Raw genomic sequence first — 13,889 nt, 5'->3', positions numbered from 1 at the left:
TCAGTGATGGGCAGATGAGAAGCTCATGAGGCGTGTGTTTGCTCTGGCAAGCTCCTTAATTGTTTCTGTGTTTATACGAAAGACCACGCCACCAAAAACATTATTCTATCTCCTCGTTTGTGCGCTCAAAGGATTTGATCGAGTGTAGACAATGAAGTCGAGGGGAAGGCACGAGTGATTTGAAAAGCACAGCCACAAACTCCAGACCCCATTTGTCTGTGCCACCGTTCCCATTGAAACGGCGAGTTAATGAAATTAGGACAAAATGTTTTGTAAATTATACTGACATTTCCAATTATGTCCCAGGGTTCTGGGTATCTCTGCTATCGATAAACATTGGCCTCTCACACAGGGCAACACAGAGATAAATGCTCAAGTAACTCTAAGTACAGTAGTTTGAGTGCTATCAGATGGGGGGGGAAAATAAACCAGAATAAAGATAAAAAGATTAAATTATGAGATATATTTACTGTATTTAAGATTATATTAAATACAGTTTAGCAAACAAAGTATTTTTCTTGCAGGCCTAATCCAATTTAAATATCATTGGAAAATAAATATTTTTCAGCATTCGATTAAAACAAATTAAAACACTGAAATGCAAGTAATAAAAAATATTCTTAAGGATAATTCAATCTTCTTCACACATGCTCCAATAACGGCTGCATGATCCTTTCCCAGTGGTATATTCATTTACTTCTGCCCTTAAAATATCACACCCTCAAAGCATACAACCACACAGAGGTGCAAATATAAGCACTTAAGGACTGTGCAAGGCAAACTAACCTCTTTCCTACATCTCACACTCAACCCTCTTTTCTTCTCCTTTGCTCCAAACATTTTAGTCATTAGCTGACATCACTATCTCCCATCAGAAGACACAGTAGACTGAGAGAAGTTGACAGTTGTTTAGCAGAGTGTCTAAGACGATCTCTGAAGCCCCCGCACAGAGGTTAACGTCCCTGATGCTGCAGCGGCTTAACTGTGCTCTTACCTGCAGCTAGAACGGCTCAGGGTCCTCTCAAACCAACCACACTCTGCCTCCACCTGCCCAGGCAGAAACAATGTCACTCCTTGTTATTGCAGCTCGATGTCACAGTCCAGAGCCATCCCTGACACAAAAAGGCATGTCTGAGAAAACATTATTGTTATTCTGGAGCAGAATGGGAAGAGGAGGCTTGCAGGGGGAACAGAGGCGCGCATTGTCTCCCTCCCGAGCCGCAGCCCTGTTCCACTGTTGTTTCCTCCGCCAGGTCCTCCCTCCTCCCTGAGCGAGGGGAGCACGGCCAAATGACGGAAAGGTGATTCATCATTGGTCTACGACAGCTGCAAACTGGATTAGCCCTCCCCCAATCAACATGCAAAGCTGCTTAGCCAAGGTAAGCAGGAAGGGGTGGTGGTGGTGGTGGTGGTGGTGGTGGGGGGGAGTTGTTGCGGGGGTGAAGGTAGGCAGAGGGGTGAGGGGCTGGGGGATCGCAGGCTGAGGGGGCAGCAGAGGGTGGGAGAGGCTGCCTGCTTTCCTGCTTGAGGTAGCCTGCTGCTGGGAGGAAGATGGGACTTGTTGAGGAGAGACAAGTCAAGCGTGACACCCCTAGCATCTTCAGCAGATCTTTCATCTGCAATTGACACTATCTGAAATTTATCAGCACTCCCGATCCCAGCAAACTGACAGGTCCTAATGACCGTCAGGGCTGCTTTCCGTGGGCCTGCCCCAGCCTGGGGCCACAGCACAGAGACACACAACTTCCCTCTTCACACAGTCACAATGGGCAGAATAGCAGAGAAGGGGAATAATACACACACTCACACAGGCCTTATATAAATCTTTTCTTTTCCTGTGGCAACATGAAAATTCATGCTTATGTCTTTTTCTGTAGCACACACAGAGACACATAACTCATGTCCGCATGTGTGCACACACTCGTGCACGGGGCACATCGGAGGCCCCCACATCAGTGGTGCACACACACACACACACACACATACGCACACACTCACACATGCAGGGCACTTTAGAGGCCCCCAGATCAGTGGTGCATCTCAGACAATGAAGGAGACTGGAAACAAGAACACAGAGAGCATATGGAGCCACATATGTTTCCTATGACGCTACGAATGCCTCTATTACTCTCCTTTAGCTGACAGTTACATTCTGCTGTCCACTCCCGCTCTGCTCGTCTCTCTCCAAACATAAAGCGGAGCCATATACTTGCACGACTATAACACTATATTTGACCTGACTCCTGCCCACCATGGGGACGCAGGGTCCAAAAGAAGGTCAAAGGTATACAGCTGGTCATGAAAGGAAAAATAATAAATTGATTTTTTATTTTTTCAAAAATCCTGGCATGATTTTTTTAATAGCTGACTGTTTACATGAGCCAGGGTAACCTGAGCTGCATGCATGGTCTTAAGTTTTTTTTTTTCCTTCGGTTTTTTTCACCAGGCTTTGCTCTTCACACCAAGGCAAAGCCTTCATGAATACCATTCCAGCTTTACAATTCGCCTCCTCTCCTGCTGCTTATGGTGCAGCCATCTTAGCGAAAATAACCATTATATTTCATTTTCACTCCGAGAAGCCACGGACAACAGCAGTGCCTCCTCCTGGCATTTCACAATATTGAAATATGCAGAAGGGATTTCAACAAAACAGAGAAATATAAATCCGCAGAGGTAAAACGCCAGAAAGACGAAAGAGAAATTATTTTTGCCACAGCACATTAACAGCGATCACAGAGTTGAGGGGGGAGTTGTGGAGAGGGTTCTGTGGTGGGTTGATGTGGTGTGTGTGTGTGTGTGTGTGTGTGTGTGTGTGTGTGTGTGTGTGTGTGTGTGTGTGTGTGTGTGTGTGTGTGTGTGTGTGTGTGTGTGTGTGTGTGTGTGTGTGGTGGCTGGTTTCTCTGCAAGCCAGTGAAGCCATTACCATGCTGGTGTCTCTGCCAGTGCCAGCAGGTGAAACCAGCCAGGTGAAGAGAGAAAGAGAGAGAGAAGGGGGGGGTTGCACGGGAGATGGGAAAGGAGAAGTCAGAGAGGGGGTTGGGGGGCGAGCAGGGATTTAAAAGCAAAAACAAGCCTTTCTTCTGCCACGCTAAATATTTATCGTAAAAAAAAAAAGGTGGACGCATTCAGCATCTTTGATGTGCGTCTTAGTTCAACCTGAACTGCCAGGTCTTTGAAGCGAACAAGAACAAAGCCCAGCTACAGATGAAGCGGTGGAAGTGTCATCAAGCGAAAAAGAAAAAAGAAAAAAGGAAAGGAGATGAGGTAGAAGAGCCACAACACGCTTCACTCACGGTTGTTTGCAAGCCCTTTTGTTTCCCTTTTCTTATTTCAAGACCTGCGTTTTCCAAAGGTAAACATAGTCAGCCAAGCTTTTAGCATAGATCATCTCGGCATGCAGGCTGTCTGACCTGGCACTAATCATTTTCTCTCTGTGCCTGTGGGACTCTAGAGGTGAGGGTTACCTATTTTCACATGTAAGATGTTGTGTCATCTGCAAAAGTATTTTCACATTAACGACAAGAAGATCAAACAGAAGATGTGACTGCAAAAAAATACGAGTGTACTACGCTTTGTTTATGTCCATCCTCCACTCGCTGTATCATCTTTAACAGATATTAATTTTACAGGGCAAAGTGCACAGTCCTTTGTGTTCTGCAGAATATGTAAAGCCATGTGTTGTGAGTTACAATTTTTGAAAAACAATGCTTTAATCAAAATCTAACTTTAAAACAACTAATCCCCACTTAAGCTGGTCAGCTGAATCCACATGGTGGCCCAGGAAAAATAAATCCACTCGCAAAGAATGTAGATGCAGACAACAATTGAACACAGATGTGAGTGGAATTAGGCACAAGTTTACAAAATGCTACACTTCACTTGTATCTCTATACGTGGCTGAAAAAACGAGGGCTGCCAACAAATGCAACATTAAAGAGCTTTGGGGAGTTTTTATTGTTTTTTTGCATCCTCAAAAAAGTTAAATATTGTTGATAAGACAGCTACAGCTCATTTTGAAATAAAATAGACTTTCGAAATTTCATGGCTGTGCAGGTCTGATGTCAAAATTTATTTTTTACAGAATAAAGCACACAAATTATTTTAAATAAAAGCATGAGATGTTGCTTCTTTGTTTTTTTTATTCTCCATTCATATCCTGCATATTTATTTGTACGGATTTAACTCACTGTTGTGGGATATTCAGCGCAACTCACAAAGAGACTGATGGCGAAACAAATTATGCAACCACACAGGGCTTCACGTGCAATTTAAAATGTTTGCACTTGCACACAATTAAACGCACAATTATTCACACGTGTGTTGTTTGTCGCTTTGCAATTTGTCTCTCTCATTGGGCTCAATCTGACACGGTGCTCCAGCAATTCACTCAATGGCTACATTAAATCTGTTAATACTGTGCTCTTCAACCCTCAAAATTATTTCCAGAAGGCCAGCTCGCCTTTGCGGGGCCATCAAACAAGATTTAAGGTGCACGTTTTTATCACGGGCTGCCCACCACACGAGACCACCGCAGAATGATAGAGGCTGTGCAGCACCAAGATGAAAGAAAAGTCCAGTGACAAATCTGACGCCTAAATCACTTTAATGCTCGTGACTTGTTGTTCTAATTCTCCCAAATCTGACACAGACCTGTTCTGTGAAGGGAATTATAATGCATGAAGGATTGGAAGTGAAGCAAATTCTAAAATTGCAGAGGATGTTAAAAAATATACTTCTTTTAAAAGCAAGAAGGATTTATAATGATCTGTGCAGAGGGGCGTTGCACTATAGGCACGTTTGCAATACAATTCAATCTCTACAAATACAATTGTTTAGACTCAGCAGCTTCCCAATTACCCGGCTCTGTGTAAACATATTGCCATTTACAAACAAACACACAAGTGGGTATTAGTGATTGAGGACCTGTAATGTCAATCAACAGAAATCTTTAAAGCTCATTTCCTGCTCTTTCAGCCACACAATTCAGATCCAAACAGAGGTGTGTTAACAAAATAACACCCCGCAGTATTTAGTAAACAACCCCTGGTCGCCCACTATAGGGCTACTTAATAGGAGGTCACCTATTTCCTTCTTCTTTCTCTCGCTCTGTCTCCCCCTCTCTCGCCATCTTCCGAGCGAAGCAGGATCAATTAGCCCTCTGTGTCTTTCACCGTTTTGAATCTTCCTCCCTGAGAGAATAGGACGAGGGTTCGGCCCCGGCTAAACACATCCATACGGGAGGCATCAGGCCTTGGGCAAACAATGCCACCGTCGACCACTCTTTCTTCTGCTCGCTGCTGCTACACATGCATGAAGCTCCGCAGCCAGGCAGGGAGAGAGAGCGAGAGAGAGAGAGAGAGAGAGACCCTGATCTCTGCCTGCGTAAAGCAAATACACAGTGTAAACAGCCCCTAAATCAGCCAGCTCATTATCTGTTAATTGGATAAATAAGGTTATTGTGTGCGTGAATGGTTGCAGCAGGCGGTCGCACACACTGTCATGTTTGTCTACACGGAGCGAAGGCCACTCTGGCTCTCTACCCTAACCTCTCCACTTCCTCTCTTTCATCTGCTAACACACACCTTTCTAAATACAGAAAAGGAGCAGGCATTTGAAAATGACAGGAATTAGAAGATGAAAAAGGACAGGGGAAAAAAAATAAAAAAAACTTTCAGAGAGATGAAATGCCCCTTCAAACAAACACACACACACACACACACACACACACACACACACACACACACACACTCGTACACACCATACAGTAATTCCCTGGCTTGTGATGTAAACCTGTGATCACGCACACAACATTAAACCAGAACATCCTTCAATTAGCGAGGCTAGTGATTACAGCAGCTGAGTCATCTCCACTACACGTGAAACACTGGCGAGCGGAGACGCAGCGCGGCCGGGAGTCGCGGCCTGTTGTCTTGGACAGACGCTGGGAGCCTCTCAGGTCTCCTCGCAGCATTCCTGGCCTCAGCAGATGGCATTGGATGTCAACTGCTTTAACTGTGTTGGTTTTGTTTGTTCTGCCAGTCGAAAAAGAGACTCACTGCAGGGGAGCAGCGTGTTTTCCTCGCTTGACCAAAAAAATGCAGACTGGGCCAAGGAGAGGAGGATACTATATTTGTCAATGGAATTGGGCACTGATGATATTGTTTTCAAAACAGACGTAGATTATTTTTCGACAATTTTAAAATGTATTTTTAATCACAAAAAGAGGAAATCTTGAATTATATAAATTTAATTGAAAGATTTTTTAGCTCTAAATTGCCATTTAAAGATCTAATTAAAGTAATTGCTTTTATGGATTAACATATTTATCAGGATGTAGGTTGTATTTATTTTATTTAATTAAAGTTAAACATTCACCTAGAAAAAATATTTTTTGTTTTGCTATTATCTCTCTATCATCAATGAATTACATCTGCCATGTGCCGAGTCTTCTTTAATTTATATTATTATTTTCTGTACAGCTCTACACTATTACAATTTTAGCAATATTGATTATATTTTTAGGTTGTTTGTATATCTGACAATTAATGACAGTATAAGTGCAAAAATGTGTTTTTTACTCCAACCTCTTTGTTGACGTAGCTGCTTTAAATGGGAATTATCTCTTGAATTTAAAGCTGATGCAAATCTATGAAATGAAAGGGCTATTTTCACACACACACACACACACACACACGCACACACACAAACATAAATACACACACACTGACACACTCGAAATTAATAAAATTGAGACAAGACAAGCATCAGATAAAACATGAGGTAGAAATTCAAATTATACTTACTACAATTATGGTTGAATCCCTGCGTGTTTATCCCGTCCTCTTTCTTAAAAACAAAAATCGTCTACAGACAGATCAGTCAGTCCAGCAGAAATGGACAGCAGACTCTCTGAAGCGCTTCTTCAGCTGCTGCCAGAATCTGTAGCACAGTGAATGTAAACTACAAGACTACTTTTTCTTTTTCATTTTAGGTGTTGGAACCCATGGAGCCCCGCGCCGTATCTCAGGAGACCCAGTCCCAGTGAGAAAGAGAGTTGTCCGATTACTGCTTCGGGCAGTGACTAGTGAGTGTCTGAGGAAGAGGGAAAAAAAGAGAGAGAGTGAGAGAGCGACGGCTGGAGAGGGAGGGAGGGAGGGAACGAGGGAGGGAGAGGGAGGCTGCTGCCGTTTGAAAAAGCAGGAAAGTTGCTCGGTGCTCTCTCACAGGAAGACTTTGGGTCTGGAGGAGGCACGCGGGAGTTGTGCCTCACACCAGCTCCCCATGTGTCATTCACTCGCAGCTTTAAGCAATAGAGCCCTCTCCAGATCGTATCAGTGGAGACTTAAGACAATGAAATGGCAGATCCCTCCACTGGCCTGACCAGGCCGTGCTCACACACCCCGAGGGCCCACACTTTTCTTCTCCCCCCTTTTCTCCCTTGTTTTTGTTATGCTCTCTCTTCTTCTTCTTTTTTTTTTTTTTTTCTTTACCACAAACCACATTTTTTTCTGCTCTCTCTTGTGAGTCTTAGGTCACTGCTGGATTTCTCTCTCTGAGTCGCAGAGGAACTCCAGAGGGTAAACAGGGGTTCAGGTCATTAGCTTAGGTGATGGGGTGCGGGGAGGTTTAACAGCGGCCCGAGCGTCCCGGCTCTGTCCGTCTGCACTGCAGTCTAGTGGAAGTCCTCCGTCAACACATACACGCCGCGCCTGTGTGCAAGGTAATGACTGCCTTCTGTCTGCTCCAGGTTATTATTTCAACTGTGCGAAGCTGCTAAACAAGGCCACGCTGCTACTGATGAGCTCAAACTGGTGATTTATGGAAGCTGGTGATGAGGCTTGTACAACTTTCGCTTCAATATGCTATGACTTTTCTTTTCCCCCCCCCCAAGAATATCAATTCTGTGTAATGAATGGTTGGGAGTGCAATGGGCCATTTAAAATTTAATCTTCACGTAATAAAACCGAGGGTGAAATACCAACTGTAATGCTGAAAAATGATTTTCAAGGAAGAGGAAACCATACATTTACTATGGTAAAGAGGTGCTGAGAGAAAAAGAACACCCATGGCTGAAAGAATGGTCTACTGTGTTCGTGGTTGGTCTGTGTATGCACTCCTTGTATATCTGCTACTTATGGTCAGTGGGTGAAATAGAAATTTATCACGTTTGTGACAAAAAGAGCAAAATCATAGCTGTTTTTGTCACATGCCACGATCAAAAGGAAACTGATAGATTAGTAGATTTCTCCTGGATCAGCCACTGAGTTCACAACCCGCACTGAAAGCAGGTCAACGCCAACCCACCTCTGTGCAGCAGCAGTCAACAAGGAGCTGACAGAAATAGATCAGAGCTGTGAGCCCAGCTCCTGATTTAAATACGCAGCAGCAATGAGGTGTACGAGCTGGAAATGCAAGCGCTACTTCCTTTTTACCCATAGGTGAACCGGTGGGCTTGTGTTTCAGCATCAGAGCATGAAATATATTGCACATTCAACAGGTAACAGATAACTCGATTGACTAATAGATGCTGGGGGACTCTCAGGTGACGATTTCTAATAGCGGTGGGGTACATGTGCCAATTAACTTGCTGGATTTACTCTGTTGATCTCTATTTCAATAAGCGAGATGTATGAAATTAGCTGGAGATGTAATTTTGCAAGTGAGTTATTTTCAAATTGCACAGTATCATTATCCAGAGTTGTTTATGTCTCAATGACTGAAGTCAGATTTTCCTCTTTCTCTCTGTAAGCACAGTATGTTTTGAATCAAGGCTCCAATCAACCTATGCTGTTGTTCTATTTCTTATGTTTGACAGAATGAAATACAAAACACAAGTTTACATAAGTTGCAAAGAAAAACGTGTACATTTTTTTGAGTTGAGTTTAGGAGCAAAGATGTTGAGTTTAGGAGCAAATTTCATATGGATTTAAAATATTAAAGTTCAAGAAGCAATGAGACATATTCAATAAAGACCCTTTTCCACTATAGAAAAAACCCACTTACATCCACTAAAACCCACTACCATCTGGCTTTTGTCTGCAATGGGAATAGATATTCACTGGGCATTCACTCCCAGTAAAATGACATTGCATTCAACACAGGTTTTTATCGTCTCCGACTCCAATCAGCAGTGATGGAAACATGACACCCGGGTGAATCCGCTTATTCCTTCTTTCTTCTTTACTTTGCAGTCTAGATGTCGACACTGCACCTTTTCCAGTGCGATGTTATGACACAAATTTGACTTACGGCCATTTGCACATAAATAGCCAGATGAGTGTTTGTGTACTTATAATTTTTTACAACAGCATTTTTTTCTTTGTATCGTGCAGGATGCAACACTGGCAGGATGACAAGGTCAGCGCTTCTCAGTTTTTGGCGTGTTTGTCTCGCACATGAGAGACAGAAAGGTTAGGTACTCTACGGGCAATGGTCAATCGCCTTTTTAACACGTTAACAATACATTGTAAAAGACGTTTAAAAGATATTAGATGCAGTTTTTTTCCCTTCTGCAAATGTAAAAGCTTAGAAGCATCTACATCTGCCAAGTGGAAGCTTAACAAAAGATGCACCGATACTGTCCAACTGACATCAGCGCTAAAACGCCACTTGCCAAAAACTATATCAAGGAAGAAATTTGAGAAGTGAGCTAAGATTAAATGTGAAGCCGTTCTTTATTAAGGATTATCTTGATGGGACTCAATGGTCTTCATGTGGGGTTGCAAGGATGCCTGCCTGCAATTTAGAGTGAGGAGAGATCTGCACTGTCCCCCACTGCCAACAGGTTATCCACTCAGACCTCTCACACACGTGGAAATAGACTCGCTCTCAAATGGCTGATTACATTATGGAGATAACGAGTGGATGGTTAATGTACATCTAACTGGAATCCTAGTACTTGGAAAGTTTCAGATCCCTAACTGTGGGATCCCCCCCCCCCCTCCTGTTGTTCCATAAAGGAGGACATCTCAACAGAGTGAGTTTACTTATCTTGACAAAGAATATATAAACAGTGTGAAAGAAGCAGGAACGGTGTGACAAGGAATCAAATGGTGCAGATGAAACGAAATGCTAACACCCCGGTGACACAGTTGCAATATTTTCATATGCATATACTGCAAATTTGTTTGGGTAGAGCTACTACTAGTGTTTATACAATGTCACACATGGGGGGGATCAAGTTCCTTTTTTGACACAAGTCTCAGCAGAGCATTATTCTCAAAAACCTTCCTCCAAGAGGAGAAATCTGAACTTGGGATAACTTTGGATAAAATAACAGTTTTTATATATTTACACAGGCATTACCAGGTGAAGTGCTCACCTACTGACTAATGGGAAAATAAGATTTTGAAAAAAAAAAACTCCTACCCTCCAGCATTGCTCCTGACACAAGTGGGACATTAAGTTTGCTGCATGGCAATTTGTCAAAGAGCTCTGTAAGTGCTAGGTACTGGATATTCCTGAGTTATTCAATGTGCAGGGTTTCCTGTAGAAAATAAAAAAGCTGCACAGAGTGACACATGCTTGGTAAAGCAAAACATCACTGATGACCAAGGGAAATTCAAGATCATTTTCAATACTATTCCATTCCTCTTCCGTGCCCACTGCTTGTGTTTTCATGAAAGCTCCCGAATACCAACTAGAAAGCAACATGCATAGCAACACTGACAGCAAAAACACAAAAAGGCACAAAAACATGCTACTTTCAGTTCAAGCTGCTGTATTCAAGTTTATACAATATAGGATTAACCCATCCATTTACCCAGGCTTTCATTAAACTCCACAGAAAATCTTTGATGCTGACAAGTTGCCGCCACAAAAAAAGGATTTGACAGCACAGACAGATAATTTTGAAGTCCCTCAAGGTAAATTAGTAGCAAGTCAAGTGCTTTCATGTGGTGAATGAAAGTTCCAAGTGAAGCCTGAGTTCCTTATAAATAAACATCAGGTTGGCCTGCCGCGGCCGAGGAACTGTGATAAAAGTAAACACGGCATACCTCAACCTGAAAATACACGAGGAGCTTTCCTCCGCAGCGAGAGGGGAACAAAGGAAATGGTTAACCTCAGTGGACGTCACAAACGTAAATGAACAGCGTGACCTTACTGTTGCAGCCATTTTGGTTCCAAACAAAACACGGGGGACATGTTTTGAGTTAAGGGAATATTCATTTGTCTTTAGATTATATAAAAGAAAATACAGCAAGCCCACTTCAGCTCAGGCACTCTGTTACAAAGGATCTTCGAAAGCAATTTAAAATGTTTGCATTTGTTGACTTGAAAATCACAGTGCAGGCTCAAAAGTATTTTGCTCAGTAGGCACATTTATCCGTGACTGTACCCTGAGAGACAGGCTTTACTTTATGACCAGAGAGGCACACCTGGGGAAAGTCTATGAGGACCCCGAAAATCCTCAGACAGACACTTTATTGCTCTCCAATGGCCCCAAAAAAGCCAAACAAGCACCCGTTAGAGACCTATTACTCATAATGAGACATCACTATGGCTGCACGAATCACTACTGCAGGCATTACGCTGAGAATATATAGCCTGTTAAAAGATAAAGAGAATGAGTAGAGTAAACTCAGCTGAATAAGTCACTTAAATATGGGTTGTTGAGATTCATGTCTTCCTTAGAAACAAGCTTTAGTTATAAATAGGTTAAACTAAGACAATAATGTTTTGTGAGAAGTAGAAATAATAATTTTAAATCAAATGAATCACAGCTTTTGCCTTTACTCATCAAGACAAACTCAGCTGAGGGGGAGGACCTTGGCTGTCATATTTGCTTCCAGGCTTTAAATTATCTAAACACTACATTCAGCAGCTTGGCCTATGGGATTCTAAGTAGGTAAAATATGCATGGTGAAAATAGAGCTTGCATGGCTGGGATGTAATTATTTTAAATAATTTTGATTCAAGAAACAGGCTTTAATCTACAACTAATTATTTTCAGCATCACTAATAGCACTAGACCAGATACAAGAGCATTTTTCATTTTTCATACTTATTAAATTAGTTCGCCTTTGTGATATTAACTTTACTGAAGTTTTTTAAAAAGTACTTTTAACACAATGCAAGCATGTGGATAAATTCACAAGATAGAACAATCGAACTCTTGAGGAATCTGATACACAATGGAACTTTGCAAGCTGAGCACTGATTCTTAAGGTAAGTGGATGGCATGACTAAAGAAATTCTCTAGCACTAGTAATCTGGTATTTAGTTTTAAAGACAAAACCTCAGCCAGTAATGCCACTAACTCTGAATTAGCTGCACCCTAGAATACCAATATGTTTGGTAATAAATTTGCAGCACCCCTCTAATGGCAGCATTTGTCAAGACAGCCCCAACTGTCTGGGGCTGGCTTCTGACTTGCGCAACCCAGGCGGCCAGAAATGTGGCACTCCCCGTCTCCTCCACAGCTGCATGTCCAGTTGGGCCCCGGTCATCAGAGCACCGGGGGACGAGCCACTGATCAGCAGGCTCGCAGTGGGTCTGGCCCGTGGAGGGGTGGGTTGGGGACGGTGGGGGCGGTCATCACTGGGAACTTATGTTCACCACACCACCAACTCCCAGTGGGTTAGAGTACAAAATGCAGAGGTTATAGACATAACTGCTGCCTTGCAACCCCACCCCCTCAGGCTGACTCTGTTCCCGGACCCCCTCCTCCCCCGAGTAACAAACCAAACCCCCACCAGTCCAGCCACTGTGACATTTGTGAAGCCAGGAGTACACATAACAAAAACACATTAGGCAAATGTCTGGGGTCAAACGTCTGTTTGAATTGGACAGATGAAAGCCACTTAGATTGGGCCTGTGCCATTCTGCTTAGTGACTAAAAACAGTTTCAAAAGAGGTAGGCCTGTGCGAGCCGGTTTGTCTCACTGACAGAATATGCTTCCACATTCAAGTTATGAGGCCGTTTGCCAAGGGATGATACAAAAGCACAGACAAGGCTATTTAAGCCCGGGGTATTACCAATCAGCTATCTATCCTACATAAATAAAACAGGAATACCTCAGACCGGAAAATAACTTATATTTAACCTACATCCACATTTGTTCTCTAAGAAGCAAGTGCAAGCGAACACAGCCGGGGTATTTGCAGTGATGAATGGGCACTGCCATTGGACACCAGTTTTCAGTAACTTTTAACTTGCGGACAGACTTAACAGCTGGGCTTATCTGTCTACCCGGCCTCCTTCTGCATGTGCACGTAAAGAAGCCGGCGCTCGGATTATCTCGGCACCAAATGTCACTCATTTTATAGAACAGCAGGAAACCTGCTGAGCCGCACAATTTTTCACAGCCTTGAGGACAGTGTGAACTATTAGCAGCTTGCCAAACCAGTAGGTCCCTCCGATCATGCCGGTGTCGGAGAGACATGAAGTATGACAAGAGGTTCCAAAATAACCGATGGGATAATCACAGTTTAAGACTATGCAAGAGGAGTGCTGATGTATATGCTAATACCTCAGCCCAAAGTACCTCATGGTGACTTCTGTGCATGTGTCTGGTACTTGTCGCTGCGGTCATCATGACTGCGGGAGACAACCTTTCATTTATTGTTTTTACTAGAGCACTAGTGCTGTGCTATCAATATCCAGTGGACAGGAAGGGCTGTCTAAGTAATTTTACATATGACAAAACAAAGACGGCATCATCCAAGGGAGGAGACTGCTAACAGTGGGTCACAAAGCAGGAAGAAACTACAATGGAGCACCCAACAGTTCCCTTAATTTCAATCTGCTGCACCAAATTGCACATACTCATAGATATCAGATCACTAAATATGCCAGAAGAGTTTTTTTATCATCTCCTGGATTTATTCTCCAAGAAAATCTGTGAAAATGACAAAAAGCATCCTCACTATGTGCAGCGCAAGGGATA

At 42.9% G+C, this 13,889-nt stretch overlaps 1 protein-coding gene across 16 annotated transcripts in view; it reads right to left on the bottom strand.

The window, feature by feature from the left end:
• Positions 1 to 13,889, bottom strand: part of eya1 (EYA transcriptional coactivator and phosphatase 1) — a 64,599-nt gene that overhangs the window by 33,078 nt on the left and 17,632 nt on the right. For 7 of the 16 annotated variants that reach the window (XM_034572463.1, XM_034572473.1, XM_034572472.1 and 4 more), the window contains 2 exons: positions 6,804 to 7,092; positions 995 to 1,112 (listed from right to left, as the gene is read on the bottom strand). The exons of 5 other annotated variants lie outside the window; for them this stretch is intronic. The gene's annotated coding sequence lies outside the window, so the exon portion shown is untranslated. The remainder of the gene's footprint in view (positions 1 to 994; positions 1,113 to 6,803; positions 7,093 to 13,889) is intronic. 4 more of the 16 variants (XM_034572464.1, XM_034572478.1, XM_034572466.1 and 1 more) reach the window with 3 other exon arrangements.

The sequence above is a fragment of the Hippoglossus hippoglossus genome, chromosome 20 (assembly GCF_009819705.1).
Source record: "Hippoglossus hippoglossus isolate fHipHip1 chromosome 20, fHipHip1.pri, whole genome shotgun sequence".
NCBI lineage: Eukaryota > Metazoa > Chordata > Actinopteri > Pleuronectiformes > Pleuronectidae > Hippoglossus > Hippoglossus hippoglossus.
The sequence above is the reverse complement of the archived record's forward strand: the minus strand, read 5'-3'. Positions and strand labels throughout refer to the sequence as shown.